This window comes from Elephantulus edwardii, unplaced genomic scaffold (genome assembly GCF_000299155.1).
Source record: "Elephantulus edwardii isolate Elephantulus edwardi_28Jun2011 unplaced genomic scaffold, EleEdw1.0 scaffold00032, whole genome shotgun sequence".
Taxonomy (NCBI): domain Eukaryota; kingdom Metazoa; phylum Chordata; class Mammalia; order Macroscelidea; family Macroscelididae; genus Elephantulus; species Elephantulus edwardii.
In genome coordinates, this window is record NW_006399782.1 from 645,110 (window position 1) to 653,488 (window position 8,379).

Below are 8,379 nucleotides of genomic sequence, written 5' to 3' on the forward strand. Positions count from 1 at the left end.
GGACAGTGGCTAAGGAAGAATGAAGAATTGATGCCTTTCAATTGGGTTCTGGCCAAGAGTCCTGAATATCCCACGGTCTACCCAAAGAACAAATCTATGTTGGAGGAAGTGCAACGTAGGGTGCTCCTTGGAGGCCAGGGTGGTGAAACTTGGTCTCACATATTTTGGAGGTGTTGTTAAAAGGGTCTAGTCCCTGGAAAGGACAACACACTTGGAAAAGTGGAAAGTCAGTGAAAGAGAGGAAGACCTTTAACGAGATGTATTGACACATTGACTGCAGCAATGGGCTTTAGCATGACGGAGATCATGAGGACCGTAGAAGACTGGGCAAGTCAGATTCGACTGGATAGCATTTTTTTTTTCTTTTAACTAAATTCAGATAACTTGCAAAAGTTAGATCCTGTTGAGGCAGAAATCTGAAGCAGAAACCCATCAGAGGAGGAAAACGAAAATATTTTCCACAAGTGGAGAGTGATAGAAAAGTGGCAAGACTGCTCCTTATTAAGGGCAGAAATGTTGCAAGATTCCCCAAAATAAGGTAAGTCCATCGAGTTCTGCTCTCACAGGCTTTGCTGTAGATACTAAACCAGCTGCCATGAGATTGACTCCACCTCGTGGTATCTTTATGTCAGAGTAGAACTGTGCTCTTGATGGTTTTCAGTGGCTAATTTTTTCCAAATGAGTTAGCCAAGTATTTCTTCCTGTGAGCCTCTGAGTAAACTCAAACAGCCACCTTTTGTTGGGAACAGAACGTGAGCTGTTTATGTAAGCAAGGTACTTCCAAGCTAAAAGTCAAGCAAATGGAATCTTGAAATATTCATTCAGTCAAATTGTTGTTTTTGTGTAGTCTGCGACTCAAAACAACCTTATGAACCACAGACCTGAGCTTTGCTTATCTTGCACCATCCTCACTCACACTCTCTGTCACGCTCAATCCCATTGTAGTAATCACTAGGTCAATATATCTCCTTGAGCTGGGAAAGGTAGGTGTTAAGTCTGGAAAAAGGGGGCCAAAGAGAAGAATGAAGCATTCAGAATGCAAACGCTGATGGCCTTGCCTGCTGCTGATAAGAAAAGCAACCAGCCTTTCCTGCACGGCTGAGCTAGCAGGATCGTAAATCAGAATGCAACCCCCCAAGACTCTGTTATAAAAACCCTCCCCAATAAGTGCACAGTGTGACTTCTCCATTCTGCATCCCCAGAATGAGGAACTTCACCCAGGAGCACCCTTATTGCCCCCTTCAATAAAGCTGTATTAAGCTTTCTCTCGCTCTCTCTGATTTCTTCCTTAAGTCTGCTAACTTAACAGTGGGGAGTTGGTCAAATTAGAGGCTTTAAAATCAGCTTGTTTGATCTGGTGGAGGGTTATTTGTCCCCTGGGCTGTTGCTTTATTGTTACTGTGTACCATAGAGTCCTGACCCATAACTGACCCTCACGGGTGTTTAGAGGCTGTAAATGACAAGGGAGTTGATTGCCCATCCTTCTCCCACGGGATAGGTGGTGGACCAGGCGCCTTCAGGTTTGCAGCACAGACCAGCCTCCTCAGGAAGCTCCCTGGGAGGAGGGGGAGGGAGATCCAGGTGTGGCTCTCCCTCTAACTGAGTGACAACAGTCACACTCCTTGCTTAGTGAGGGGAGCATCTCCTAGATTCATTGCTTTCAATTGACTTTAAGAACCGTTTTAGGCTTATAGGAAAGTGTTCAGAAAGTAGTGTATCCATATAGCCCAGCCCCTACAACTGTATCCCTATTATGAAGATCTTGCATTTGTGTTGTACATTTGTTATAATTGCTGACTCAATACTGACAAATTATTACCAACTGATGTCTGTAGTATCCATTAAAGTCAACACATTTGTGTTGATTTATCCTATGAGTTTTCCACCATTTCAGTTTTGTACAGAATGGTTTTCCTGCCCTAAAAATGCCCTGTGTTCCACCCACTGACCCCACCCCCATCTCTCCCTGAACCCCTGACAACCTCTGGTCCTTTTGCTTGACTTCCCCAGGAAGGCATATTGCTGTTATGTGCCATCAAATTGGAACTGACTCATAGCTGACCCTCCAGCATTTTTCTGAGGCAGTAAATCATTTGAGAGGAGATTGCTCACCCTTCTCCCGCAGACCAACAGGTAGATTCAAATCACACACCTTTGCATTGGCAGCACAATTCTTTACCACTAAGCAGCTCCCTGAATGTCACATAGCTGGAGTCATAAAGTACACAATGCTTTCATACTACAGGCTTCTTCTACTTAGCAGTGTGCATTTACAGTTCTTTGTCTTTTTGTAGCTTCATAACACATTTCTTTTTTCTTTTTAAAGAATGCTTCAATGTATGATTTAGATCTATTTTAAGCACAAGATTTTGACGGCACCACAACTACCCTTGAAGTTGGTCTGGCCGTGTTTCTATATTCCTGCTGAAAAATGCTTTGAGAAGTATTTTGGCATCCTCTGCATGTCTGTGTATTTGAAAGGTGTGCCCTCTTTGCTCAGGGAACCAGAAATGCCAGCTCAGATGGAGTTAGGACTGGCTAGAACCACCACCTTCTCTGCAGACACGGCCTGTGAGGAGGCCCCCACCATCCAACACTGGCACGCTGATCCTGACTCGTGCCATCCCTGCGAGTATGAGAGGAGAACTGGGCTCCACAGGGTTTTCAGTGGCTGATGTTTTAGAAGTATGTGCCAGGACTTTCTTCTGAAAAGGGTAACCAAACTGTGGAAGATATGAGGAAAAGAGTGGGGAGAAAAAGAAGAGGGAGGCAGAGGGGCGAAGGGGGAGGGAAAGAAGGGGAAGAAGGAAGGACAGAGCAAATAAAGGGAAAAGTCGGGCAACCAAGACTGAACTTTAGATACAGCATTGGTAGCATAGCATTGGTTCCTGTGGGAGCATCACTATATTGTGGCTCCTTACTCAGGCTTATGGTCTCCAATTGGACTGTGAAGACATCTTGGGTTCATCTAATAACTTGGGTGTTTTCTCTGTCCTTCACCAGGTTTCAACCTGAGAAACAGAGAAAGTGCATAGCTGGTAGGGGAGGGGGGTTGGTTGTGAAAGAGGAAAAGTTATGAATTGAAAGAAAGGAACTTTCCAACTAAATCTGTAGCAGAGATTTGACACCAGCTAGAAAAATCATTAGTTAAGTGCTACTCTGGGCCATCTAACATTGGGCTCTCGGGATCCCCTTTGGATAGTTTCACTCAGCCAGCTTCTTAGTAGCCCAGTTATATTTTTGCATTCCTCAATTGCAAGCCAAGAAAGGGAAAGCGTGGCCTGGAGGTGACTGTAAATAGCCTGGATGGGCAGTCAGACTTAGATACCAGCAGGTTCTGCCTTTCATCTGATCCTTCTTGGATCCCCTGAACATACTGGAAATGATCTGGCAGTTTCAGGACGGCTTGCTGGCTGAAGTAGCTGATGGAATGGAAATTTGGAGAGCAAGAACCAGACCACAGCAATCTGTTGGCAGATGTCTCGGTGCAATTCAAGCCCTCATTTATTACTGCCTTCTCCCTGTGGGTTACCTGCTGACTGTGGCCTCTTCACCAAGACAGTGGGAACAGATGGTCTCAGGCGAGGAGAGCAGAGAGCATCACAGAGCAGCATTTGAATTCAAAGGGCCCCAGGAAGGTATCACAACATCTGCTTTTTGTTGTTGTTTTGGTGTTTTGTTTTGTTTTGTTTTTAAAATTGCACGTTTTCCTCCTTCCCTAGCTCACTTTGCAATGCACTTCTTGTTCCAGATTGTTGTCATATGTATATAATGCCTAATCATTTATTCCTTTCAGACAATTCTTGCTATGCATCTGAGAGCTGGACAATGATTAAGGACCACAGAAGAAGAATTGAAGCTTTTGAATTGTTTTGGAGAAGATTGCAGAATATCCCATGGACTGCCAAAAGAACAAACAGAGATGTCTTGGAGAAGGTGCAACCAAAGTGCTCCATGGAGGCAAAGATGATAAAGCTTCATCTCACATACTTTGGGCGTGTTGCTAGGAGAGGCTGTTCCTTGGAGAAGGACATCATGCTTGGGAAGGTAGAGGGTCAGAGAATGAGAGGAAGACTTTCAGTGAGAAAAATTGACACATTAACTTCAGCAATAGGATCAAGTATGTCAGAGATGATAATGATGGTACAGAATAGGACACAATTCAGATCTGTTGTTCACAGCGTCACTGTGAGTTATCCACAGCTTGACGGGACTTCACAACAGGAGGACAGGCTGAATCACAGGTCAGTGAGGCCCAGGATGGGACAGGAGGTAGAGTTATTGGATCACTTGTTTTCCTAATTAGATTTTGAGGTTCTCTATGGCAAGGCTTAAGGAGCTCTGATGACCTAGTGCATCAATGCTGCACTGCCAACCCAAAGATACGTGGTTCAAATCCATCAGCTGCTTCATGGGAGAAGGATGAGCAATCTCCTCCACTGACGTAGGGCCTGGGAAACCAAGTCCCAGAGAACAGGAGGCCTGCCCAAGCTCACCCACTGTGAGAGGATGAGACAGGAGGTGGGGTTGGTCTCCCGACTAAGTCACCAGATTAACTGAAAAACAGCTTTGAGACCTAAACAAGATGGTCTGTTTTCTATCTGGCAGTTGTCTTGGCCTCCAATTGGGTTCTTCCAGATTTCATGACAAGGTTATGTATGATTCAGTTTTTTTGGCAGAAAAAAAAATACTGGAACTCAGGACAAGATGAAACTTCTAAAATGATTAAAAATCCTTTTTTCTCCCATTTTTTCATTGTTGTACATTTTCTTCCCATTCCCCTTCCCCAGTCTATTTTGCAATGCCCTCTTATTCCAGATTGTTGTCACACATAGAGTGTCCAATCATATATTCCTTTCAGAAAATTCTTTCCCTCATCTGTCCCAATGCAATATCCATTATCTATCTACTTTTCCTATTCTCCCCTCAACCTCCCATATCAGTCTTATAACAGTGGTACTATGCAGTATTTATCCTTTTGTGACTGAGATATTTCACTCAACATAATGTCTTCCAGGGTCACCATGTTGTGTAATGTTTTACAAGTTCAGTTTTTCAGTGCTGCATAATATTCCATTGTGTGAATGTACCATGGGTTTTTCTATTCATTTGTTTGTTGATGGGCAAACAATCCTTTTTTTTTTTTTTCTTACTCTTTCAAACAACCTCTGGCAAGGTGAGAAATGTTTTCCAGAGAGTATCATCCACTCCCAGGGGTCTCAAATTCGAACCATTCCTCCACACTCATCCAGAAGAGCTGCTCTCTGATGCCCCATACCTTTGTCGAGAGGACACTTTGCAGTTTGTAAAAACATTCCAAATGTAGTCTCTGCTTTGATCAGGCCAGGCAGCTACAGGCCCTAATTTTGGAGTTGGTAAAAACAAGGCCAGGGAAACTAGCAACAAATAGTGTTGCTAGTTAGCATTTACTCAACAAATACACATGGTTTGATTTATGCTTCTTTACGAGAGATATTAGTTGTTAATATATATTAAGATATCAAGTTAGACCTGCTGACTTGTCTCCCAGGCCTCTCTCTCAGCCATTTCTCCTCAGGTTATAAATACAAATGGATTTTCCACTGGAAACAGGTCAATGGCTTAATACAGCCACAGACAATTCAGAAGAACCTGGTAAATCCTAAATAAGTCATGCTTCATTTAAATGACAAGGCAGAGGAGCTCTCAAGATTGCTGCTGAAGTAAATAGAATACAGCAGGAGGAAGCTCACTTATGAGACCAGTGGCTTTTAAAACACTTTTAACATGCAAAATCCATTCTTAAAATAAAATCTTACCAGGCAGCTTAACTGGACAGCCCATCAAAGTAGTATCTCTAAAAGTAGACTTTTAGGCCTTAGTCAGCATTGTTGGAAACCCTCTTATTCAGAGATGAGGAAAACGGCCCAGGGATCTGATCAGGGAGCCCAGTGAGTTGGTTCCAGAGCTGGAACGAGAGCGGCAGGCAGGTGCAATTCCCACCGAAGGGGTGTTTTTTTTTTTAAACTTAGAAAATAGGATTTTTATTTTATTTCTTTTTGGGTTTTGTGAAGCATGCTCTCTAGTCCAAAATTTTTTTTAAATCCTTAAGATTGAATTTAAATTCTTACAAAACAATACATTAAAAATATTTTTGTTTGCATGGGAATAATTGTATGAAACACAATGTGAATGAAGAATAGTGTGAAACACAATGTATACGAACTTTGTGAGCAAACCAATATAAAATAAAGAAAAAAATGGGGAAAAAAACCCCAACAAAAAGGCATAAGGGAGGTTTTGATGATCTAAACGAATTTGTTGGCCATGTCACGCTCTCCATAATTCTTAAACACAACCTGTAAGAGAAAAAAAAAACTTTAAAGGTAGACCCCTTTATAAACTATTTCCTCTTCTCAGACTACATCTCCACACGTGAAACTTGCATTTTTCCTTCTAGATTTAGGTCACAGGGGTCTCCGTTGTCCCAGCCCCGTGAAGCTTCCCTGAGCATCATAGCTACAGACATCACTCTCCTACTTCTGAGTCCCTCTGGAACCTTAGGGACCCGGCCTTGGATGAGATGCTGTGCTTTGCTTTAAAGTCATTTGGAGTTTAATTCCACCCCTGAGATTTCATCCTTCTTGAGGGCAGAGAGGTCTCATCATCCAGAACTCAGCACCATATCCTGAAGCTTTAAAATATTATGAGGGTGTGATTTCAAAAGAGATTGGTCGAAAATAGAGTCTTAAACACACACACACACATACATATACATACATGCATACATACATACATACATATAAACAGACTTGATTTGTAGGATCAGTCACATTGTTAAATGCCAAATCACGTAGTAGATAGTGAGGTTATTCTAAAGCTAACTGGCATTTTCATCATCTTGTTCTCATCTTCACTGTTGCTATTGTTGTTAGGAGTACGACTCATAACAACCTTATGAAGAACGGGTCTGAGCCCTGTCTTACCCTGTCTCATGGCCTCATCTCTGACATACTTGAGCCCAGTGCTGCAGTCACTGAGTCAGACCATCTTGCTGAGGGTCTTCCCCTCCAAGGTAATGCCATACAACACTGGGCCATGGAGGGCTAGGGCCAGGACAGCACAGGCAACATAACCGACATAGCACAGCCTGGCCCCCTTCTCAGGTAAACCGCATCGTCTCTCCTAAGAGCAGTGAAGAGATTCTGCCTCTTGGGCCCTAACACGTGTCCACTCCTGCTGATGATATGAGGAGCCAGAGACAGGATATTAGTGGGCACACTTAGATACAGCAGATTGCCTTGTGGGCCAGCTTATTGAAGCCAGTGGGAAAATCAAATTTAGTTCTTAAGATTTTAATAAACTGTGTAATACCAGTAACTCATTTAGCTGAATGTTTCTCTTCCCAGTGAGTTGTTTTGGGATTATATAGTTACAAGCTTCCTTCTACATGCCAGGTTCAGCCTCAAGGCCCTTGTATGTACTGCATTAGAAATTAGTTCACTCTGTTCTACCTACTCCAGTTGAAAACATTCATTCCTTTTAAAAATAGCTTTTGAACAGCTCCTACACTAAGTATTCTGGGCATCTAGCAGACAATAAAGCAGACAAAGGTCTTGCTTTCACAAGATGAAGAAGGCGTGACAGTCAACTCATAATCAAGTGAATAACCATGATCCTGGGCAGGTCTGCTGTGTGTGCTGCAGGAAGTAACCAGCCTGATTGACATGTTAGTTGTTATCTCATGGAAGAGATGAATTCTATCATGGGAGGGGCAGGCAGCAGTCAGTTCTTACAGGGCATTGGGACCATAATGGAAAAATGGATTTTGTTGGGCCAGTGGGACTATAGAGAGACCTAACCGGGTTATTGGAGTGAATGGAGGAGATGGTGATGTTATGAAATGGGCAAACTCACGGTACCTCCTGGTGCTAAGAACAACAGACTTGCTAAGGGACTGACTGTGAAATGCAGGATAGAAGGGTAAAGGGTGAGTCCGAGTTCTGACTTAAGCTTCCAGGACCCTTTATTCGAAGGCCTCCAACGAGACTGGAGAGAGTTTTGTTTTTCCTCCTGAACATCTTCCCTTTCTCAGGGTTGCAGCTGGGTCTTGATAGTTGCTAATGCTCAAGAAACTTGCAAAGTTAGGTTGGACTTTTCATGCTCTTTCACAAAGTACTTCGTGCTTCAAAAGCTTCCTGCTGTGTCTTCAGGGCTGTATCTACCTTCATCAGCAGAGCCAGGTCTCCTGGGGCTTCTGGGATCAGCTGGGTGGAAAAGAGGCTGTAGGTGACCCTGGACAGCATTCCCAGCTCCTGGCTGTTTGGCCAATTAGGAAAACAGGAGAGACTTGCTTTGTTCAGGCCCACTTCCTGCACATAGCGAGGTCAGCTTTGGGGG